At 44.5% G+C, this 25,260-nt stretch overlaps 1 protein-coding gene across 2 annotated transcripts in view; it reads left to right on the top strand.

Moving 5' to 3' along the window:
* The window catches only part of trim44 (tripartite motif containing 44), a 79,720-nt gene that overhangs the window by 30,797 nt on the left and 23,663 nt on the right, over positions 1-25,260 (top strand). The window lies entirely within an intron of this gene.

Below are 25,260 nucleotides of genomic sequence, written 5' to 3'. Positions count from 1 at the left end.
ATGTTCTTCATAGGGGGAGGGAGGGGGTTTAACCCATTTAGACAGGGAACGCATTATTTAGTGCTTTAACTGTTGAGAAATAGCAGATTCGCTCCAAGCTTGTAGATCTGCTATTTTTGTAAAATCCTGAAAATGTGTGCAAGTCTTTGAATATTTCAAATCCTTCTATGTTCCTATGTCAGTGGTGCTCAAACCTTTTCATGTGAAGGACCCCCAAAAGTATATGTATTTGGCCACAGACAGACCCCCATTTCAAAATATTTTGTTCAAGGGACCCCCACAAAAGCAAAATTTGAGTTACATTAAAAAATTAAAAAATACATTCATTCAAAGATTTGCACACATTTTGCACACATCTACAAGCTTGCAGCGCGGCACTCTGTGCCGCGCTGTGAGCTTGTACATCTGCTATTTTTCAATAGCTAAAATAATTAAGGCCCTTCCACCTTGGGCCCTAGTAACTCAGTCCCACTTTTCCCCCCCTTGTGACGCCCCTGCCTCCACCCCTGAGGCGTATGCGAGGCACGTCGGTGGCCCTGCAAGACAATTAGTAGCACTCATCTGTGTATTCCTGCTGGAATTAGAAGAGGTGACAGTCTGCCTGATCCAATACGGCGGGCCAGACTGTGGCTTTTGCAGGCCACGTTCTGGTCCCAGCCCGGAGCTGTTTGTGTGTGTGGGTGGCTGTGTGGTGTCATAGCGTGGGTCAAGTTTCCTCTGCAGGGGCAAGAGATTAATCATATTTAGATTTGTTGTGTCCCAGCCCGCAGATAAAACTGACCTAAATGCATGCGTGATCAAAGAGTGGAGGGAAAAAAGAGAGGAGGAGAAGAGAGTCTATATTATCAGTGTAATGTGTCACAATCTGATGATTTCTTGTGCCCGCATCTCTGCCTGTGTGTGTCAGACAGTGTGAAATGAATCCCCCTGTCTCATACACATTAATCGACTGACACGAAACCCGCTAGAAAGACCAGTATTTCCCCAAACACGGGATACTTTTTATGGGTCACGAGAAAATATCATTTTCTTCATAAAACATTTATAAATAACGAAAAACCTTCCAAATGTTTTCAGAAAAAAAACAAAGAACCCATGCCTCGCAGAGTACATCCCCCTGTGGTACTAACTCACTCACCGCTGTCTGTCTCTGGGCTTTGATCTCAAAGTGCACCTCCTCTATGTACACACAAACAGACATGCACGTTCACACAGAGGTTGAAAGTTGCTCTCTCACACACACACAAACAACACACACACCTGTGCACATTCTCTAACTCGGATGTCGATACCTTTTTCTGTCTGTCTGATCTTGGTGAAACACATTTGTCTCCGAATAGTAACACACTATTCCCCATGACCAGTGTTGCATTGGTGATTCATTGTTTGGGTGGACGGTCATTTAACGACGTCACATGCACAGAGCTTAACACCTACTCTACAGGAGTTAACAGGTCTATTGATATGCATATAGGCTCGTTCCTTTGTTAAATCACCCAGCTGTGAAACTACAACGTCTGTAAACGTTGTCGAGGTGTGAACTTTGAGGTTGTTTTACTTCGGTGCATGTTCGTGCACCTGCTCCCGCTGAAAAAGATTCGGGACGGCGTGTATGTGCATGACACGACCAATGCAACACTGCCCATGACACTGGACCGAACTATTCTCCTCACGCAAAGGAGTGTTGCATTAGAAAAGGGATAGTATCCCGCTGTATGTGCGATGAAAAACACTGTAGCGTTGTTGTGCATGCCCACTCATAGTCAACTTGTGTTTCCAACAAATGGATGTTCAAAATATGAATTAGGGGTGGGCGATATGGTGATACATATCGTGGAGACGATACAATGTCTCCACGATATGCCTTTCAGAGGTATCGTATATATCGTGATACAATTGAGGGAGCCTTGTAAAAAATCCTGTTTAATCGTTAATACAGAGATTCATTGCAGAATTCAATTTAAACCTGCATTTTGGCCTAAATCAGTATCAAACTTTAAAATGTCAAGGTCTCCACTTAACTCTGACAGTATACAAATGAAACCAAAGGGTCCATTTGGTTTCATTTGTATACTGTCAGAGTTACATACTTGTAAAGTTCAATTTAGACCTCCCAAAAGGAACCCAGAGAGTCTAGTTTTTGTCAAGTAACTTGAAAAATAACCGTTAAAACGAACGTGCAAAAGAATTGTGATAAAATCGTGTATTGTGATACAGCTTGGGAAAATATCGTGATATTGTATGTTTCCATATCGCCCACCCCTAATATGAATCCATAATGAAGCATAGCGATGATTTTGGCTGTCATGTACATTTTTGCCGTCTCGTATCGTTTGTAGAGAATGTTATTATGAGTGATAGTGGTTTGTAGTGCCACCTGCCAGCGTGTGCAGCGTGCTACTGGCCAGCCAGCCAGCATTAGAGGAGATTCCTCAGCACTGGAGCAGATGGCATGTCACTGGGCATGGACCCCAGTATAGCATGGAGTTAATAGTCTGACCTTTCTCAAGGTTAACCTCTCCACCCCCACCCACGCACGCACGCACACACACACACACACACACACACACACACACACACACACACACACACACACACACACACACACACACACACACACACACACACACACAAACACCTGTCGTTACTCCAAAATACATTTAGCTCAGTTTTCATCCACCTGCTTCAATAACATTTTTGAATTTTCTCATAAAAAAGAAAATAGAACCAAAATGCAAGAAATAAAAGCAGCGTAGGCCAAAATAAATATTGACAAAAAAAGATTTTACTTTTTACTTACTGATGTGGAAAGTTGGCATATCCATAAAGAAAAGATGCAATAAAGGCTGACAGAAACAGAATAAATGATCATGTGCCGAAGATCTGTTGGCTATTGCACCATGACAACATTGTGGTGCAATAACCATTTCAGGCTACACTATACTTTGTTGCGCGCTGGTGTCCCACACCGAAAACACTAGTAGACGACATCCGTTATTCCTCATGTCTATAGTGATGTCTATGTGATGGAGGGCTGTTCTTCCAAGAGCAAGCAACATCTCATGCATAGACCGCAAATGCAAACTCTTCATAACAGTTTGTTTATCTGGCATTCTTTTGATTTCATAATATTGTCGCTCACACTTCAGAATATTCACATTACCGTAGCGGATGGAACTGCACATTGGCTCCGTTATACTGTTTAGGCCTTTCCTTGGCTGGGTCTCACTTTTAAAAGAGGCTTTCAATCTCAATGTGACTTCCTAAGTTCCTAGTTAAATGAAGCTTACATATAGTCACATTTTCTTTTGCCAACCTTTTCAAAATTCAGAACCTGCGTGACTCTAAAGCTCTTGATGTGAGGATGTAAGACAAAGAGAGCTAGAAGGGTTAACAAAGGTTGTGTGTGACTTGGCATGAAACAAGGAGCTGTGTTCTGGTCTGTTTCATGCACGTGGGTAAACGCTATATGTCATAGCCGTCGACAGTTGGGATCAGCGGGTTGTAAAGTGGAATAAAAGAAAGTGAGACCAATTCCAAATGGAATGGGTGGCTAGAAAGGAGCCAGAGAGGTGGAGATGCTCTTGTGTGCGAGAGAGAGAAGAAAGAAGGTTATTTCGTAGGGGGGAGGGGGTGGAGAGAGAGAGAAGAAAGAGGGTTATTGTGTAGGATCAGGCCAAGAATGGATGTTTGGGGTGACATGTAATGGGATCCAGACAGTAAATTGATTATGGATGAGAAACACTAATCCTCTCCGTCTGAGCCCCATATCACTGCCATAGAGTGAGCATCCCCAGAGGACTGGCATCCTGCACCATCTTTTCATCCTCACTTCACTACAGCTCATCAATAGGATCTTATGCACCCCTCCCCCCCAAAAAAAAGCCCTTAACATAGGTACTCAATGGCAGTGTTTCTCAACCACTGTGCCTGGGGACCTTTGGTGTGCCCCTGAGAAGGGTCAAGTGTGCCCCTTGAAAATGCTTGAAAGACAGTATTGTATTTATCATTTTAACAACGCGGTGCGAGGCATTGTGTGCTTGTAGATCTGCTGTTTTCACTACTGTTGTGCGACAGCCTTGTATGATGAAGCAGGGCTTAACTTTGCGAAGAAAGTACAAATTTGAAACTTGGAGATATGTTTCTTCCCGACAGTGACGCGATATTTACATCCCCGTATTATGTTGGTGTGCACATGGATTTTTGGGACATGAAAAGTGTGCCCATGCAGAAAAAATGTTGAGAAACACTGCTTTATGGCATGCCTGCCAACATTTATCCTTTTCATAGTAATCTATTTCCCCCTCTCTCTCCTCTCATGCAATGTCACAAATGTTCCTTATTTTTTCTTTCTTGAACCCTCCACACACACACACACACACACACACACACACACACACACACACACACACACACACACACACACACACACACACACAGACCCTGCAGCTCTCTTCCTCTGGTTCCAACCATGTGTGTGACAGGCAGAGGGGGAGAGGGAGAGATTATACTCCAAGGACCCAAATCAGAACCATGCTTGCATCATCTGGCTCTAATCTTTCTATTTTGGCCTCTTCATGAACTTGGTTGTGCTCAGACTGTGGTGACTTGCAACTGATGCCCCCACTTCTCTAAACAAATCTTCTGCTCGGTCTCAAACCAACAACCATTGAGAAAGTATTGATTTCCAGACAGTATGTACCCCCCCTGAACCCTACCCTGTGCATCCGACCGCTCTCTCTGATCACATACAATGCTATATAGGTAGCTACTGATCCATGGATGATTGTGAACATGCACACACACACACACACACACACACACACACACACACACACACACACACACACACACACACACACACACACACACACACACACATGCACGCACGCGCGCCTGCAGTGTTGTATCAGTGGATGTGAATTTGCTTGTCTGTCTGGAAATGTAGACGATCTCTTCTACGACTCTGATGTTTGGCCTGAACATTTTGATATATTGACTATTGAGTGATAAGGGGCAGCCATTCCAGCCAGCCCAGATTTTCAGCATCGTGATCAGACAAAGAGTCATTCAGTGAGATCTTGCCAGGGCTAGAACTTGCTGTGTTTTATTTGACTCCTGACATTAGTCCTCCCCTTTTCACTATCCTCTTTGTGTCTTTTCCTTATCCTGTCATGACCGGAGAGACTCAAAGAATAGCGAACTAGACAAGGTGGTGCCTTTCAGGGGAGACTTTTCCAAAAACAAACAAATGATATGCTGAAACCTATTTGTCTATTTGGCAGTGTTTGTTTGGTCCGCTATTGCAGGCAATCTGTATAAAATCAGGAATGTTTTGGCACTTTTAAGATTTTCAAAAGAAAATCACAAAGTTGTTTTGAGTTGTCTGATGCCAGTCCTTGAAAAATATGTTTTCAAAATAACAGGCAATCTTTATAAAACCAGGATTTGGTTTGGCACTTTTAAGATCTTCCAAAGAAAATCACAAAGTTGTTTTGATTTGTTTGTGTGTCATTTAATGCATGCCCATCTTCTTGTGCAGAGATATTTGTAAGCCTGTAGATTACTGCTTTAGTAAGAAAATAAGATTTTATGTACATATATTAATACCTCAGGGACTCTGGGACTGTTTAGGAATCAGAAAGTTACTGGTTCGATCCCCAGCTCTCCCTGGGTTAGTGTCAAAGTGTCCATGAGCAAGACATTGATCCCAAAATTGCTCCCATTGAGCAAGTCAGTGCCTCGCATAGTTTCCCCTGCCATCGGTGTGTGAATGCGTTTGTGAATGGGTGAATCTAATGCACATCGTAAAGTGCTTTGAAGAACGAGGGGAGGGCCGTTCTCTCCATGATAGAATGCGTCTGACAGAAAGAAGCAATAACTTGAGCTGTTGGAGTGTGTTGGCTCACTGCTCCTTCGGTCTCTTTCGGTCAATACCACTTCTTGATCACTGGCTCTGAGAGCAAATAAACTCTCCGAATCAACAAGAGTGAAAGCCTGGTGATGTCTGCTTAGCTAGAGTGATGAAGGCCTCTTGAGCATATAAATCATGCAGTGTAATCACACTAATATGATAAGACCCGCCGGGGAGTGTGGCACTTCTAATTACGATACCAGTTCCTCCATGCATTTCTCCAATCACTCACGTCTCTATGCTGCGTCTCTGGCGTCCTTGTCCTTAGCCTCCCTCACTTTATCATGCATGAACCCCAACACATGCACGCACACGCGACACGCCCACACTCTCGTTATCTCACTTTTTATCTTTTACACCAGTAAGACTCCCTAATCGGGAGATAAGCGACCGTAGGTGGCTTATCTCCACAAATAGGGCAAAAATGTGTTTTTCCAAAATCTTCCTGATCCATGTTGATGACATGAGTGTAGACATGCTGTGTAGTGATATTCGTGATTTTAGGGCAAAAACTGTAGGAGCAGTGTCCAAAAATGTGTTTTAAAAATCGGCCTGAAGGTGGCGCTACAATAGGGCCATGTGAGAAATGAGGGGTGGGGTCTCCGCGTTGCCTTGGCGGACGAATAGGTACCGGCCCCGGCTCTCCCGGACGCTCCTAGCCCGAGTTACGGCATTTTATGTGCGCTGCAGTGGCAGGGGGTCCTCCACTGGGGGCGCCACCACTTTTGCATCCGTTCTGGAGCACCAGGAGTCGGTGGTCCCCGGGAATTCCCTGTGAGCAGCCCCGTTGGGGTGGTCATTTGGTCATTTTTGCACATTTGGTCATTTTTTACATCTGGGGGTCCCCCAGGACCTGGGTCTCCGGGGGTCCTTGGAGGTTGTAGTTTGGCAGGCAAGGAGTGTGTGTGTAAAATCTGGCATGGATCGGGTCAATGGGTGCGGAGATATAAGCAGGGAAAAAGTGTGACGTGTGACGTGTGAGCACATTTGGTCATTTTTTACACCTGGGGGTCCCCCAGGGACCTTGGGGTCCCTGGAGCTGCGGGGGTCCTTGGAGGTTGCAGTTTGGCAGGTAAGGAGAGTGTGTGCAAAATTTGGCATGGATGGGGGCAACGGTTGTGGAGATATGAGCAGGGCAAAAGTGTGACGTGTGACTGACTGTCTCACTCACTCACTGACTCACTCACGGACGGACAGCCGGTGGAGGTTTCTACAGTAAGTAGCTCCCTACGGTCGCAACAAGCATACTCTGCAATAACACACAGACGCGTACAGCCGTACACTCACACACTCGCACATTTACACATTATTTCACCATATATATCCTCTCCGATTTCTTTCTCATCAATTTGGGATCTGAACGCACCCGCCGTCACCAGCTCTGCTTTAAGATGCATGGAACTTGAGGCAATCCGGCATTACATTAGCATTACATTAGCCATAAGTGATAAGAGCTATGCACTGGGAGCTGCCTAGATGTGGAACTGTCAGACACACACACACACACACACACACACACACACACACACACACACACACACACACACACACACACACACACACACACACACACACACACACACACACACACACACACACACACACACACGCTTGTGCTCATACACCGAAGACACATGAACACACAGCATGCAAGACTCAGAGTCAGTTCCTGATCTTGTGAAGAAAATATGCGCTGTGGCGCCCACCTAGTGGCTGGTGCCTATTACCTCAGTTGGTAAAGTCAAAGGAATGAGTGTTTTGAACACAGAGTTCAGATTTGCTGCGTGTGTGTATGTCTGCTATAGTATAAGTTGCTTGCCCTTCATGAGGTCCAAACAGATGGGCTGGGTGAGGCGGGGAGGGGGGACAGGGGGACGTGCCTAGAGGACACAGCCTGGAGATGAAGGGATGAGGGGAGGGAGAGAGCTGGGTTTCCTCTAATGAAATATTTACATTCCCCAGTGGAAAGAGTGACTACAGGGCCTCATGCTTCCCCTCCATTCCACCTCTGTGCTGTTTTGTGTGTGTGTGTGTGTGTGTGTGTGTGTGTGTGTGTGTGTGTGTGTGTGTGTGTGTGTGTGTGTGTGTGTGTGTGTGTGTGTGTGTGTGTGTGTGTGTGTGTGTGTGTGTGTGTGTGTGTGTGTGTGTGTGTGTGTGCACTCGACACTTGGTTGTGTGCGTGTGTGCGCGTGTCCGACTCAACATGCCCTTATTTAATAATTTAAGAGGTTACAGCTGGAACATCTGTGTGTGTGTGTGCGTGCGTGTGTGCGTTTGCGTGCGCACCACAGCTGCTTTCTATGACCACGGCTAACCCTCTCTTACATCCACTCTCAAACACACACAGACCCTCTTCTCTTGTTTTTGATGAGTTCTACTACAGAGGGCGAGATCTCTGGGTCTTAGAGACTCTCTAGTCTAGTCGGCACGGACGGTTAAGTTATTGTCTACGCCAGGCTTGGCTCAGACTATGTTTGCACCCTGTCTGTCTGTCTGTCTGTCTGTCTGTCTGTCCCCTTCTGTCTGTGGACAGCTTATCTCGGGCACCGTTGACACGATGGCAGCAAAACTGTGCACGCACACTCCCTGCCACATGGGCCTGTCATAGCTCCACCAGAAGGACGACTTATGTAAACTTTTATTTTTTAAATTACTCCTTCAGATTTTATCCAAATTTCACACAAATTGGTGCACATGCTTTTTCATATTCCATCCTGATTGGCTAAGATTGACATCTAAAGTTTTGCAGAAGTGGAGGAGATTGGAGGAGGAGATTGCGGTGAAACCGTGAAATCATCATCCCTACTATCTCTCGGTGAATGCAGTGTGTGCAGTGCACATATCTGTGTGTGTCGAGCAGTTAAGAGGCATTGGAGTGCTTTTTGTCAGTTTTGTGCGTGTGTGTGTGTGTGTGGTACTGTATGTCTGTGAATGTGTGTATATGTCATAGTATATTAGAGAAACAGCACATTCGAGACGCGGAGCACTCGTGGTGCGGCACGGGGCGGAGCAAGCGGTCGCCACAACAACGTACTCCAGGCGGTGCGCCGCTCTATTGTCCACGACACTGCGAGCGGCTACCGAAGCCCCCCTGTATCCACGAAGCCCAAACGAGTTACGAGGCCCCCCTGGGTCCACGAAGCCCCAAGCGGCGCGAAGGCCAGCGGACCTTGGTCCTGCTCTTCGCCCCCGAGCGCCGCAGGCGCGAGTGGCCGCGAAGAGCGGGCCAGGGCCGCGCGGCGCTCCGAGTTACGAAGCCGTGGTGAATGCAATCGTTATATTTATGCCCAGGCCGTAAGGCCTGGGCAAGCGCACGTTAAACGCCCTGTCCAAGTGACTACAATGGAGCTAATGGCTAGGCTAGGCTAGGCTAGGCTAGGCTAGGCTAGTAAATAAAGAGTAAACACTTCCGGTCTGCGGCGAGTTCAAAGCGTGACGTAACTCTCTTATATACACTCTGGTGAATGGCAGAGCAGTGGCTGACGTCGCCATCTGGTGGTGATTAGTGTGTGGTGAACGTCAAAACGAGTGCTCCTTGACAACTTTTACTGGTTTCTTGAACATACTGTAACATATACACTGAAGGAGATAAGACGAGAAACGTGTGTGTGGGACTGGGTGTTTGATCTATAATGTTTATCTCTTGTGATGACTGAAGTCAGTTATTTTGCCCCGGTGACTCACCTGAATACAAATAGGGTACTTTAACTACAAAAAGATCACTGATAGCCATCGTTTTGGCTTGCTTTAGCAGCATCCATTTATTTCCCTTTTGTATTTGGGAGCTACTAAAAAATTATGTGAACCTTTCAAATGAAAAAGATGGCTCACGAAATAGAAACTGTCAGATTTAATAGACTTTTACAAATGGTGAGTCTGGATCATAACACTGTGTACTGCCTGTCAAAATAACTAGGCTTTAGTGTGGCGATGTATTTTTAGTCTATTCTCTGTCATAGCGGATATGGCTGCCATGGGAATTTGATTCACCTGGACTCCGAAGTCCAAGGGCCACTGCCACCAAATTTGTCAACTGTCCTGTAGGGATGGGACGATATAAGATATTATCGTTTATCGTGGAGTTTTAATTTATCGTGATATCGTCCTCCGTCATGCACTGGGATCAATTCACCTTTTATTTGCCGAGCTGCATATCCAGTACCACTCTGTAACCCTCTGTAATTGGTAAAAAGTACTAATAATATATGTGCTTGATCTTTTTTTCACTCTACCAAATCTCTTTGCCAAAAAATAGCCGATCTACAAGCTCGTAGCTTGTAGATTGGCTATTTTTTTGGCAAATGTTTCGCCCAAGGATAATGGATTTTGATTATCGTGATAATATTGTAAATCGCGATTTCTTTGGTCACAATAATCGTGATATGAAATGTTCATATCGTCCCATCCCTAATGTCCAGTGACTCCCTGTGAGCACAATGAGGGCCCACATCACTGTTTGTACAGATCTAGGACCAGCGACGTAACGGTGTTTCTACTACAGTAGCATTGATCTGCTTTTGCAGACGGATATGAGCGTAGTTCTTGCCACTGAGTGGTGGTGTTAAAAGAGAGTCAAAATGTCTCTGTGATGTATCCGTGACTATTACACTCTGGCAGAATCGGGTTACCGCTATGTTTTTGGAGCTGTGTGAAACACAGGCTCCCTATACGTGGCTGTGTGGGTCTGTGTGTGTGTGTGTCTGTCTGTGTGTCTGTCTGTCTGTGTGTATGTAGCCTGAACTTCCTAAACTTCGGCACGCCACTAGTCCCACAGTTTTGCCACCAAACACTCACGCCATATGTCAAATCGACCGGCTTACTCGGGAATCGTGGGCTATTACTTTTCTAAGAGAAAGGTTCTATAGTTTAATTGATATTAATTTATTAGTGAATTAATTTTCCCCATTGACTTAGAATGGGAATCGCAAAAACTCACATTCAATTATTTGTCTCTCGCAAACCACAGGGGCTACAGTTTCAAGACTTGGAGAGGAGGTTCATAATGATTTCAAGGATTAAATAAAAAATAATTGTGTCATTTGGCCTCATGGTGGCGCTATAACACCCCACTTTACGTTTTGGCCTGTAACTCTTGAACCGTAGGTCGGAAAATTAAAAATATTTTTTCCCTGGATTCCTTGGGTCATGACGCATCTCCCCATATAGGCCACGCCCATTTGCGCCATGATAGATTTTCCGCCATCTTGAATTTTCTCCAAAACACACTTTTTGCTCCTTTTCCTACATATTTTCTTCAAATGTCACAAAAATCGGTACACATGATCCACACACACACACACACACACACACACACACACACACACACACACACACAGCTCCACTTCACACGGGTGTGATTTTTTGTTGATGCTCCTAATCCATGTGGTAGCCTTTTTGAATAATGGATTGTTAATGTGCAAAGTGCAGTTTACACACACACACACACACACACACACACACACACACACACACACACACACACACACACACACACACTCCTATTGTGTTTGCACTGAGCACATATGGATCTATTTGTGAGCATGTGTTAATGTGTCGAAAGTGCATTTTTTTTCCCTACCAGGAGGATCCTTGTGTCAGCGTAGGCACTTTATGTGCAGAGAAAAGAAGAGGTGATTGTCAGTTTTGTTCTGCTGACACTGAAAACTTGGTATGAGAGGGGATTTAACTCTTTAACAAGGCACAGCACAGGACAAGGCTTTAAATATTCATGTCCATTGAACTCCCGCTTTAAGTATTAAAGAAGGTCAGATTTAACACAGAGTGATGGGTAGGAAGCTTTTATATATTATATTTGAGTCATTTAGGGAATGCTCTTACCTGCGGTGGCTTCACGGCGAGCATGACGGGAAGACGTTCATATACATTTACGATCATAGCGGAGTAATAAAGAAAGAATGGACAAGACGCGGTAAAGCAAGAAAACTCCCTGAAGGACACCGCCGGTGATTCTGCACGTTCTGTTCCATCGACTTCATCCATCATTGTCAAAATGAGAACAAGTTAAAAAAACAAAACAAAAAAAACAATACTTTATAACATCTAAAAGACAAATATTGAATTGCACACTTAAGGAGTAGTTTCCCTATTGATTACTCATGCCATGGAGACTTGAATTCAATCATATTTTTAGGTTTTTGTCGCATTCCTTAGACAATATTTTTTTTATTACAATACATTTACCCCCATTGATTCCGGATGGGGACCCCAATGCATTTGGGTCCCCATCTGGAATCAATGGGGGTAAATGTACTATAATAAAAAAAATTGTCTTAGGAATGCGACAAATACAAAACAATATTATTGAACTCAGGTCTACATGGCATGAGTAATCAATAGAAACAAAGTCTTTTTGGGGGTGAACTACTCCTTTAAACTCTACATACTTCATTGACCGTAGTCCCCCAAGGGTCTATACAGTACTAGGCCCCATCCTGTTTTCCCTGTACACTAAATATCTTTGTCTGCCATTATAAAGCACTGTTTCCTATTTTCTTCCATGATCTACATTTTGACAATCTAAACCTAGCCCTAGAAACAAATGTGTATAATGTGGTATTGAACTGTAAGTGGGTGCAGGCTAGGGCATTCACGAATAGTGATTTTTAGTATTTGAATTATTCGACCTCAAAGTATTCGAATAGTCGAATATTTGACAGGACTGGCCAAACTGTCAAATATTAAGTAAGCAAGAGGCGAACATTGTGAAGATAGCCGATCTACATGCTCGGGATGGTGTTTTCCTCTGGCGTTTCAGTTCGAGTGTATCAAAGGGTGCGTTCGGAAATGCGCACTGGGTGGCGAGTATTCCTACCGTAGGAGACGGGGTTACATAAATTAGAAGGCGCGGCTTGTGATTGGCTGGAGTGGAGGTCTGGAGCGCTCGGCTGTGGTCACTTGGACTGTGCGGGCGTTTATCGTGGGCTTGCCCAGGCCTTACGGCCTGGGCATAAATATAACGATTGCATTCACCACGGCTTCGTAACTCGCGCGGCGCTCCGCAGGCCCATCTAACCATAAAACGAGCGCTCTACCACACCCGGTGCGCATTTACGAACGCACCCTTTGATACACTCTGACTGAATCACCAGCAGAAAACACTCTCCTACATGCTCACAACACAACGCCTTGCATTGCGAGGCGTTGTGAGCATGTAGATCTGCTATTTTCACAATATTTAACTGCCGAACCGAGTCACATTACATGTAATACCTACAATTCCAAGTATTTGTCTGGGTCGGGGTCCCCAGTTCAAATATGTTTATTTCGGGGGTCACAGCCTAAAAAGGTTTGAGAACCCCTGGTATAGAGCATTAGCAAATTCATCCACCAGCCAGGGCATTGACAACTCACTCTTATGACTTCCTATCTAGCCAAGCTTTATAAACTATATATTGTTTAAAGAGAAAACAATGAGAAAAAAAAAAAAAAGTGAATATTCGACTTTGGTGAACAACGTCGAATAGTGACTTTGATATTCGAATATTCTAATATTTGGTGAATGCCCTAATATGTTGTGGTATTGAACTGTAAGTGGCTGCAGGCCAGACAGGGAGACACAGGGTGAGGTTGCAGCCTGTAGATGTCACTCCATGCTGGGAGAGCCGGTGTGACCGCTGCCCGCTGGAGAGGACACGGAGAGGAGGAGGAGGAGGTGAAAATGGGGGCCGGTGGGGGGGGGGGGGGTTGCTACAGTAAGCTCCCTGGGCGGGTTGGTCGTACAGAAGGGCAAAGCATGAAAAATGAAAGGGAGCGTGGCAAATAATATTTCAAAAGGCTCCGCTGCACAAGGCAGCAACAATAGGTTACTCTCTTGACTGCGAGCCTTACCATGGTTCCCGGTATAAACATTTTGTTATCTTCCCCTTGGGTTATATAGCGTTATATCTGCTTCAGCCAGCACTCTTTCTGATAACCTTGTGCTACCTAATATCTTGCCATGTATTGAACATCCTATAGATTTTCCCCCATAGTCGACGGAGATAGGCTCACTGCCCTTTATATGCACTTTATTTGGGTCACGTACACCACTTGCGTAGTGTAGACAAACGATTGTAAATGATCTTGCGGCTTTATTGTCGACTTCATTGTCGCTGAATCGTGTGTTGTTGTTGTTGTGAGGCTCACTCGTCATCTCTGCAGCAGTCTTATTAGTACTTTGTAATTATTTTCCTTTCTCTGCACCTGCTCACCCAGTTTAGCTTAGCAGTGCCATCTCATCATCTCATTGTCACAACACCCACTGTTTGTCTGTTCTTTCAGCAGACAGGCTGTGAAGAATTGTTACAGTAAATAAAGAAATAATTCCAAAATGTGTTAATTACAGCACGTTTTCCCCCCGGGAAGTAAGTGTGTGTGTGTGTGTGTGTGTGTGTGTGTGTGTGTGTGTGTGTGTGTGTGTGTGTGTGTGTGTGTGTGTGTGTGTGTGTGTGTGTGTGTGTGTGTGTGTGTGTGTGTGTGTGTGTGTGTGTGTGTGTGTGTGTGTGTGTGTGTGTGTGTGTGTGTGTGTGTGTGTGTGTGTGTGTGTGTGTGTGTGTGTGTGTGTGTGAACAAGGCAAAAGGAAGGGAGGAGAACACTTGTGAGATTGTCGCTCACCAAGCTCACAGGTGTTGTGAACTTGCAAATCTGCTATTTTCGGTGCACAGCACCCGCACCCGACTCTGTCTTTGCACACTGCTGCGTTTTTCGGGCCGAATATTGGAGTGAATTTTGGAACACGTAGATAAAAAAATCAACCTCCCCTTATGTCAATCACGTTTGCACACTGCCGCCCGCTGCGTATTTATTTTCGGACCAGGGTTGATTTTTTCAGATTTTCTTAACTGTTGCTACTGAGCCCCTTGCTATCTCTCTCTTTCTAGTCCCCCCAGGAATCCGCGATTCCGCGATCACGGAATTTATCGCAGAATTCGCGACCACCCGCGGATTTCTCGGCCGTCCGCGGAATAACGGTCGCGATTGGCAGCAGAGCGGATGGGAGCAGTGATTTTTGCCCCCCGGTGCAGTGAGTTTTGAGCCTCGGTGCACCCCGTAGTCAGGAAACGAATGCAGCCTCAGAGACACGCAGTAGTAAACAAGCCAGGCACACAGACAGTCAGAGCGGTGGAGGTTTTGGAACACAGGCAGGGGCAGACACAGACAGACAACCACGGTTGCACTCATTGGAGACTATTGGACTTCACTCAGTAATCACAGTTCTCTCGAGAACACAGCGCATTATTTTGACGGGGAGTGGAGGCTTCTGTTGCATGGGCTGACTGTTATGAAGACGTTAGCTTCACGTTAGCTTCAGACGTAGCCTACTAGCCTACTAGCCCTGGAACTTGTCTGCCCCAAAGCCTCCACCATGCGTGTAGCCGGAGAGTGTATCATTGAAAATAAAGTCAGCAAACTGCTGATCACTGACAGTGCACACAACATGATCGCAGGGGCCAGGGAACTGGATGGGCATAATGCCTTGTGCCACACATCTTCAGCGAGCTATAGCCTATAATCTCCAAGCAATACCACCGCAATTTGTGGCGTCGTCACGTTAATGTTAATGTATTGTTAATCTAAGGCTACCAACGAGCCATCACAGTGTCTACATAATAACAGGGTTTATCAAAGTGAAATAGGGGTGCCATAATCGTAACACCAGTCCAGGGTGCGGTGCCTCAGAATACTTTGATAATGTTTCAAATGTAGCCTATCACTATTACTTCAGTTAAACCTAGAGCCTCTATGCTTTGTAAAAGGCTGCACTGTACTTGACTAATTTTTCCATACACAAACTCTTCACAAAATAATAGATTACAAGCTCACAACGCATCGTATGTGAGCTTGTAGATCGGCTATTTTTGGTGAATGTTCCACCCAGAATATCTCTCTCTTTCTAGTCCCCCCAGGAATCCGCGATTCCGCGATCACGGAATTTATCGCAGAATTCGCGACCACCCGCGGATTTCTCGGCCGTCCGCGGAATAACGGTCGCGATTGGCAGCAGAGCGGATGGGAGCAGTGATTTTTGCCCCCCGGTGCAGTGAGTTTTGAGCCTCGGTGCACCCCGTAGTCAGGAAACGAATGCAGCCTCAGAGACACGCAGTAGTAAACAAGCCAGGCACACAGACAGTCAGAGCGGTGGAGGTTTTGGAACACAGGCAGGGGCAGACACAGACAGACAACCACGGTTGCACTCATTGGAGACTATTGGACTTCACTCAGTAATCACAGTTCTCTCGAGAACACAGCGCATTATTTTGACGGGGAGTGGAGGCTTCTGTTGCATGGGCTGACTGTTATGAAGACGTTAGCTTCACGTTAGCTTCAGACGTAGCCTACTAGCCTACTAGCCCTGGAACTTGTCTGCCCCAAAGCCTCCACCATGCGTGTAGCCGGAGAGTGTATCATTGAAAATAAAGTCAGCAAACTGCTGATCACTGACAGTGCACACAACATGATCGCAGGGGCCAGGGAACTGGATGGGCATAATGCCTTGTGCCACACATCTTCAGCGAGCTATAGCCTATAATCTCCAAGCAATACCACCGCAATTTGTGGCGTCGTCACGTTAATGTTAATGTATTGTTAATCTAAGGCTACCAACGAGCCATCACAGTGTCTACATAATAACAGGGTTTATCAAAGTGAAATAGGGGTGCCATAATCGTAACACCAGTCCAGGGTGCGGTGCCTCAGAATACTTTGATAATGTTTCAAATGTAGCCTATCACTATTACTTCAGTTAAACCTAGAGCCTCTATGCTTTGTAAAAGGCTGCACTGTACTTGACTAATTTTTCCATACACAAACTCTTCACAAAATAATAGATTACAAGCTCACAACGCATCGTATGTGAGCTTGTAGATCGGCTATTTTTGGTGAATGTTCCACCCAGAATAGGGATGCTGTGGTTAAAGTGATTAAATGCCAAGTAAAAAGTTAATTTATTTCTAATCTGTCCTAATGGAAACGCACATTTTGCCCCAGAATACTTTGATAATATTTAAAATGTAGCCTATCAATATTACTTCAGTTAAACATAGAGCCTCTATGCTTTGTAAAACGCTGCACTGTACTTGAGTAATTTTTCCATACACAAACTCTTCACAAAATAAAAGATTAAAAGCTCACAACGCATCTTATTGTGAGCTTGTAGATCAGCTATTTTTGGTGAATGTTCCCCCCAGAATAGGGATGATGTGGTTAAAGTGATTAAATATATAAAAGTTAATTTAAATCTGTCCTAATGGAAACATTTTCTCGAATATTCTGGACAGTAAGCCTATTTGTCATATAGAATTTGAATAAACTAGGTATTTGTCTACCTCCCATGTTGATATGAGTATTATATATCTGTTTAAGGTAGTTTTAGAACAGATAAAAAATAATTTGCGATTAATCGTGATTAATTATGGACAATCGTGCGATTAATTCGATTAAATATTTTAATCGATCCCCAGCCCTACAATAAAGTCTTTGCAACAGAAAGTAATGATTAAAAACAATAACAATTAAAATAATAATAGATTTAATATTAGATTTTTATTCTCAAAAAGTATTATTCGATTATTCTAACCACTAATTACAATTAATTGTAGCTATTTCATGAAGGGTTTTACTTGATTATTAGAACTATCTAATTTTTTGCTTGATAACTGGTCAATTTAGGTTGTTTTTTTAATGTCCGCGGAATCAAGAATTGTTCTCCACAGAATTCCGCAGAATCAGGATTGTTCTCCGCGGAATAAAAACTTTTTCTCCGCGGATTCCTGGGGGGACTATCTTTCCTATCTCTCTCTTTCCTCTCTCTCTCCCTGATTTCCAAAACGCAACGAAAACACGCAGTGCAGTGTGCAACCAGCTTAAGTACAGTATAACTGAAGCTCTCTATAGCTTGCAGAAAGAGGTGTGCACAAGACGGGTGCCTCGAACGCAAGACGGGTTCCTCGAATGCAAGACGGCTTCCTCGAATGCAAGACGGCTTCCGACTCCATCATATGGAGGTTGCTTAGCGCTCTAATGTGATGACGAAACCCATACTCGATGCAGAGGAGCAAGTCAACGCTATCATTACTGGTCTGTCAAATAGTTACGGCACATTGTCTACATCAGTCCTCCATCATCCAGAGGCCTGTTCGTGGCACCTGCTAGTCAAGCAACCACAGGTTTCATCCCTAATTGGGTTGCTCAATTCAATACCTGATGAGAAGATTATTCATTTTGCACTTACCAGCACACTTGACAATGACGTAGCACGATACAGGAACATTAACTGTGGAATTGTATTTGTACATAATTTACAAATGATGAATGGCTTCCCTGTATTTATTTCATTTCATAACATAATGTGCATTACAGTATACCTCCCCATGACTCTCTAGTCTCTCTCTCTCCTAACTTTTTCTATGTAACTTTCTTTCTCTAGTCTGTATGTATCCCCCTCTCTCTCTCTCCATATCTTTCCTCTCTCACTCTGTATCTATCTACAGCCCCCATATCTCTCTCTATCCTCTCTCTCTGTCTCTCTCTCTCTCTCTCCATCCTCCATATCTCTCTGTCTGTCTGTCTCCCCCTGTATATATTTCCCCCTATCTCCTTCTCCCTCTCTGTGGTCTGGTCACATAATACATTTTCAGACTGTCTCTGTGGAGGAAAACTTCATGCCCCACATCATGGCATACACTGCACATGCATGCACACACACGCACGCACACACACACACACACACACACACACACACACACACACACAAAATATGCAACACTGAATAAACATCATTATTCATCCTGACCTAAAGCAACTCACACAAAACACACCATGCACATGTATATCAGTTCCATGCAAATAGGAAATAAGACGTTCTTCCACGCAGACAGAAAGCATGCAGATGCCTATCTCTTTTGTAGGGAAGGGACGATAAGCGATATTATCGTTTATCGTGATAAAAAACACTCACGATAATCGTATCGTGGAGATTTAATTTATCGCGATATTGTCCTCCGTCATGCACTGGGATCAATTCACCTTTTATTTGCCGAGCTGCATATCCGGTACCACTTAAACCCTCTATAATTGGTAAAAGGTACTTATAATATACATACAGTACTTGATATTTTTTTCACTCTATCAAATGTCTTTGCCAGAAAATAGCCAATCTACAAGCTCACAACGCGTCGCGGTGCGATGTGTTGTGAGCTTGTAGATGTGCTATTTTTTGGCAAATGTTCTGCCCCAGCATAATGGATTTTGATTATCGCAATAATATCGTTAATCGCGATTTCTTTTGTCACAATAATCGTGATATGACATTTTCATATCGTCCCATCCCTATCTCTCTGTACCTCGCCGTTTCTCTTTCTCTCTCCCATTTAAGCACACTTAACGTATATAGGCATACATCCGGTATGCACGAACACGTACGCACATACTACAGCGAAGCTAGCCTTGGGGTAACATTATAGGTCTGATTCTGTCTCTGTGGAAATGCATGAGTATTATAGTGGCTACGCAGTAAAAACCAGAGTGTTAATTTAACCCTGAGTCGTGTACAAATGGAATCAAATGGGCCCCAAAACCATTTCTACTCTCACATTTGTACTCTCTCTCTCTCTGAGTTAAATTAACACTCAGGATTTCACAGTGCAGTTAAAGCAAGGGGTTATGAATCAGTGGCTTATCAGACCTGGGGCCCCTGGCTATGAACTGTCAACACTGATACAAGAGAACCAGAGCAACAGCCCACACGCACGCGCACACGTGGATGCCACTGACAGACAGCCCCACCCATCCCATTCCACCCTGAGATAGTGTTACCAACGCTAGAGGCAGTGACACATCACAGCACCGGGTTCATGGGTTAGATGTCAGGAGGACCCCTTGCCCCCCCCCCCCCCCCCCACCACCACTCATCCGTTCCTCCAGCCAGTGGAGAAGGAGTGCATGAAGGTTGTGTTGTTGGCCGTGTTTTAAATCATCAGCCCCCTCCCCCGTGACAGGTGCTGTCGCCGCGGAGATGAATAATTATGTTACCGCGGAGCCGCGTGCCTTTTCAGTTGAGCATCTGTATTGGTTGTAGGGAGATAATGGGGAGGGGGGATTTAATCACCCCGGAGATTCTAACGGGAGATTTAGCATGCGCTCTACATGCTCGAGTCCCTCTCATACATTATAATATATGCCAACGCCATTTTTCAACTGTTTCTTCCCTCCAATTTATTTTTTGGATGAGAGGAGTGAATACCTGATGAGGCACCGAAGTTTGATGGAGCGCTGTGGATGTTGGTTGATCTATAATAACCGTTAGAGACCAATGAATATGCTTAGACCTCACCGGGCGGCCATGTTTGCATTTTGCATTGAAAAACCGAGGTGGCAATATGGCCGCCATGTGAATATGGTCTACACAAGGGTCTTCAACGTTTTTCCCACTAGTCTACACCAAACCTCTGTGAGCTTGTAGATTTGCTATTTTTGGCAAATGTTCCCTCCAGAATAGGGATTCTTGGCTTCTGTGGTTAATGTACATTTTTTGAGTGGAACTTCTGGATATCATTCTTGCTTTTCTGAACAGAGTACCTGGTCTGAGAGGCAGCATGCCTGCTCCAAGCGGAGACACATTGCCAGTTCTAGATGACAGTTCTACTTTCCCCCAGAGCATTGAGGTACCACTGCTCCCCTGAAGATTGTTAGTGGGTCATTTTGAGTCCTCGGCCCTCAAGGGCAGGGGTCATCGCCATGTTGGCTCAAACCGGCGCCGGCCTGAGACAGCTACCACATTTGCACAGATTTGTTTGGCTAATAACTTGGCTAGCTTCTGGCTAACTGTTAGCAAAATGGAGATCCATCTCCTCGGGGCAATCTCCTCTATCTTCAGCTTGTTCTTTGATAGAGGCTGTGGGCAAAGTCTGTCCAACACCACAAGTTGGACTTATATGTTCCAATGTCCAAAAATGTCTGGATTTCAACACACTGGTCATATCAATAAGAGCTCCTCATAGGATTGCTTTCCTCACTTGAAGAAAGTCCTTCTCTGTGCAGTTGACCCATGCACCCAGGTATTTAAAGTCACTGACCTCTGTTAGAGCATTGCCTTCTATTGTTGTTTGGGGCGGATGTTCTTGGGACATCTCATACAGTAGGTTATGACCTCTGTATTCTTTGCGTTTAGCATGAGGCCAACCTTGGCACACTCTAACGCCACTCTGGTTAAGAGTGTCCTCTGCATAATCCATGTCTGTCAGGGTTTCCGCAGGGTGTCTCGTAGATCTTCTGGGAGTAATAGTGACGGAGAGTTCTTGCTCCCGTCCTTAACACATTGACTGCTGCCGGGATTTTCGAAAAATCGCGGAATATTTTCTGTTGCGCGCATCCGTGCACGGGATGATTCAAAAGACGGCCACAGGTCTGCTAGAATCGGAAAATATTCATTGTCCAACCGTGAGCGACGCGCGCATGTGAAAGATCCAGCAGTCTTGAGTGCACCCTGCTCCCAGCCACTCTCCCCATAAACACTAACGTGTGTGTTTTTTAAATCCAAAAAAAAGAGAAAGGCATTTCTGGTGTATATTACGCCATGACGTCATCGAGGGATGTGCCCCAGAGTCAAAACTTTAAATGTTGTGACCTGTGCGCACAGAGGTCGTGGATTGTTTTGTGCTGTATCTGACTGTCAAGGATGGACAGGACTCTGAAATTTCACAAAAAGCTGAAATTGGTTTCTGTCCTGCCTTGTGATGAAATATTTTAGAGGGACATACCTCTAAAGCCAGGAGGTGGCAGGCTTTTATGATAGATGTTTTATAGATGCATTAGTACACATAAAAGTTTAATGGTCAGGTTGCACTGGGGAGCTGTCAGTGCCCGACAGTTTTTTTTTACTGGGTTGATGCACTGCATCTAAGCCTGAGTTAGACTTGGTTGCCTATTGGTGTTGCGCACCGCCAATAGCAGGCTGTTGTCAGTGTGCGTGGCATCAACACATTCCACCAATGAAGTAAATTTTTTTTTAAAAAAAGCTTAATTTATGCATGTGGCTCTCTTGAGGCCCTTTTGTTTTACCTTGTTTGTTTTCGCCTGTATTATACTGCATCTTGTTGATGTTGTTATTCACGCAGAGCATGTCACAACAACATTTTGCTGCTTGTACCTCTATGAGTGAGTGACAAATAAACCCCTTTGAATGTACAACTTTTCACACGGCCTGGTTTGGCTGTATAGTGGAGTAACTGTGGGTTTCATGGTTGTTGTTTTTTTGTTCGTTTTCTTCATTTTTTTTTATTTTGCACGTTCAAAAGTGGAAGGGTGCCTTTGTGGTGTCACTCTGTGAGAAATGTGCCTGGGTTTCATTCCCAGGGAGGACTGGCATGAGGGGTGTATGAGACTTTTCTCAGGTGGGATGAGAGTTGTGACAGGCTGACGCCTACACTTTGTGGGCTGTCTGTCAGAGTGTCCTTCACACAGACGGTTTGGATGACAGGACGGGAGGGGGAGTATTCGGATGACAGAAGGCTTTGCCTAATAGCCAGGCTGTTCTCGAGTTCTGTCTCCATGTTGCACGCTTGCACACACACAGACACACTGTACACAATTTATCTTTTTTTTTTTTTTACCCTGCATCTTCTCTTCTGTGGCCATATGCGCCTCTTCTGTACCTCCTCCATCCATGATGGAGAAGAGAGAATTGGAGACAGAAGAAGAGCCATTGCAGTATTTCGTCACTGTCGGGCAGAAACCTAAAGTTTCAAATGTGTATGTTTTTTTCCCCCGCGCAAAACAAGTGAAAATAGCAGACTTACAAGCACACATGCGAGGCGTTGTGTGCTTGTAGATCGTCTATGTTCACTATCTTAAATAGTTTTTGGAGCGGTGAAAGCGCTCCCAATAGACAGGTATGTCCGTGGGTATGTCCTGGCTGGGTGGCTGGGTGGCTGGGTGGCTGGCTGGCTGGCTGGCTGGCTGGCCGTGTCCGTAGCCTGGCAATACCTTGAGTGGCCACACACAACACACTAGTTAAAGGAGGGGCGCTGTTTTGTGCAGGCCAGGCACACTCACCACTCACTCACAGGCACAGTTTACAGTTTAGGCATTTAGCAACACACACAGGGTATAGCTGCTCAGATTCACCGCTCCACTTCGAACCGAGGTTTGATTTTAAAATGATAAATGCAAAAGGAACGCTTTTGGACATCCCGACAACGATGATTTGTCAAAAAGTATCCAAATTCGAGCGTGTCCCACAGCATTCCGGGACAGCGAGCCCCGGGCACCTGGGCGATTCTCTGGGGGACGTGGCGCCAGGATTTTGACAGTCAGAGCCGATGGGTGTGGAAAGTGGGGGAGGGCAGAGGGGACAAGGCGCCAGCTGCGCCAGCCTGCCAAGTGTGTGGGCACCGCTGTGACCAGTCAGTCTTCATAAAAGGCTTGTGGGACAATGCCAGCACAAAGCTCATGTGACCAGCTATGCAGGAGGGGTTCCCACCGACAGGCTGGGATTGATGGCTCCGACACAGAGGGACATGGGGGGACAGAGAGGACGTCCTCTGTGTTATAGTAATCCTTTCAATATATTGTACAAATAATCAATTTAAATTAAATAAGTGATAATCACATAAAAAAGAAAATGCAGATCTACATCCTAACAACCTGCCGTGAAAAACAATACATTTTAATGTTTTAATATATATATATATATATATATATATATATATATATATATATATATATATATATATATATATATATATATATATATATAAGATTACAAAATAATTAAAAATCCTGCTTCTCAATTATTCAGTTTATCGAAAAAGTAATCAACAAAATAGTTGTTAAGAAAATAATCGATAGTTGCTTGCAGCCCTACTGTAAAGAGTAAAGAGTATTTACAGTATACTGTATTAAATCTCCTGTAAGCAACTGATGCAGTTTGTGTTTTCAGCTCCATGACGACAGGCTTAAAATAGAAAGATGTGTTAAAGTTTATCTGCCTAACTCTTGCACTCCTGGCCTTGAGTTCTGAACTTCAAGGGAGTGCTATGTACTACAGAGAGCAGCAGTAGTGGGAGAGGATGAATGGTGTGCCTTTTTAAAGTTTGGATGCGTTTCAAGATAATGTACTAGTAAGGAAAAGCAAAGTGTCTCTGTGCTAGTTGAGTGTCACAGAGAATCGGCTGAACGGTTCCCTCTAGCAGAAAACACTTTATCAAATTTACAGTTATGATGACTTTATATAAGATGCCGATTTAAATATGCTCCTTAATGTTTAAAAGAGTGCATAGTTGCAGTTGGTAGGAGTTAGCAGTTAACCATGCTTCAAGTTTGAGTTCTCCCAGCCAATGGTTCTCTCTATAATTCCATTTAGCCCCTTGAACCACAGGCTAAAATTGAAGTTCATAAGGGTAGCTTGTCCTCGTTGGTTGGAGGCAAGGCTCCATTCCATCTGACATAACAGAGAACTGTGAGCTTAAGTCAGGTTACTTTAGCATCTGTGAAGTCCAATCATCAAGCGTCTTGTTCCCTTCCTCATTTTACCACTTATACCTACGGTATATACTTCACTTTATTTTCATTGAAAATATCCGATCGAAAAGCTCACAACACGAAACAGCCGATCTACAAGTGCACAGTAGATCAGCTGTTTTCACTAGTTTAAATCATTTCTAAAATGATAAATACAAACCAAACGGTTTTGGACATACAAGGTTTCCATCCGACGGCGACGATATGTACATGGCATTTGATTAACCAATTGCCCTCTGACTTTAAGGCCCTATCTTAATTCATTACATCAGTGTCTACTCTTATTCATTCTGCTTCTGTTTGTTAAACTGTTGCTTTCCTCTCTTCAATGGGCTCTTCTTAAAGACATCCATTACTGTTTAAGTGCTGACTAATTGGAGTGTAACGACTGACGGAAGCAAACCACATAGCTAGTAGCGCTGTTCTCGCTCAGTGCTGTGTCATTGTTTATCGTCTGCAGTCAAGAAAGCCTTTGTGGTGTTTTGAGGTGTTTACTTCCCTTTCATTTCGTCTTCCCTTAATGACATTTCATGTACATCCCCCGCAGCATGTAACGACGTGGGGCGCTTTCTATCTCTACGTGTCACACTGTTAATTAATGAGCAGTATTATTTCAGGGACCTGAATGCATGGGGTTTGCCACGGCTCCCTCTCAATTAATTCCTAAATTGACCCTGTGGCAAAAGCAATTGTAAAATCGCTAAATGAGCCAATGTGTGATTGACTGTTTTACGGTGGTTAATGCTCTTATCTCAATGGGTTTACATTAATTCCTCCGAATGATTAGTGAGCAAGAAATTAGCTCACGGTGGGACGACGGCGCACGTCC

The sequence above is a fragment of the Nannobrachium achirus genome (genome assembly GCF_963921795.1).
Source record: "Nannobrachium achirus genome assembly, chromosome: 11".
Taxonomy (NCBI): Eukaryota; Metazoa; Chordata; class Actinopteri; order Myctophiformes; family Myctophidae; genus Nannobrachium; species Nannobrachium achirus.
Note: the sequence above shows the minus strand (reverse complement) of the source record. Positions and strands in the feature narration are given on the sequence as shown.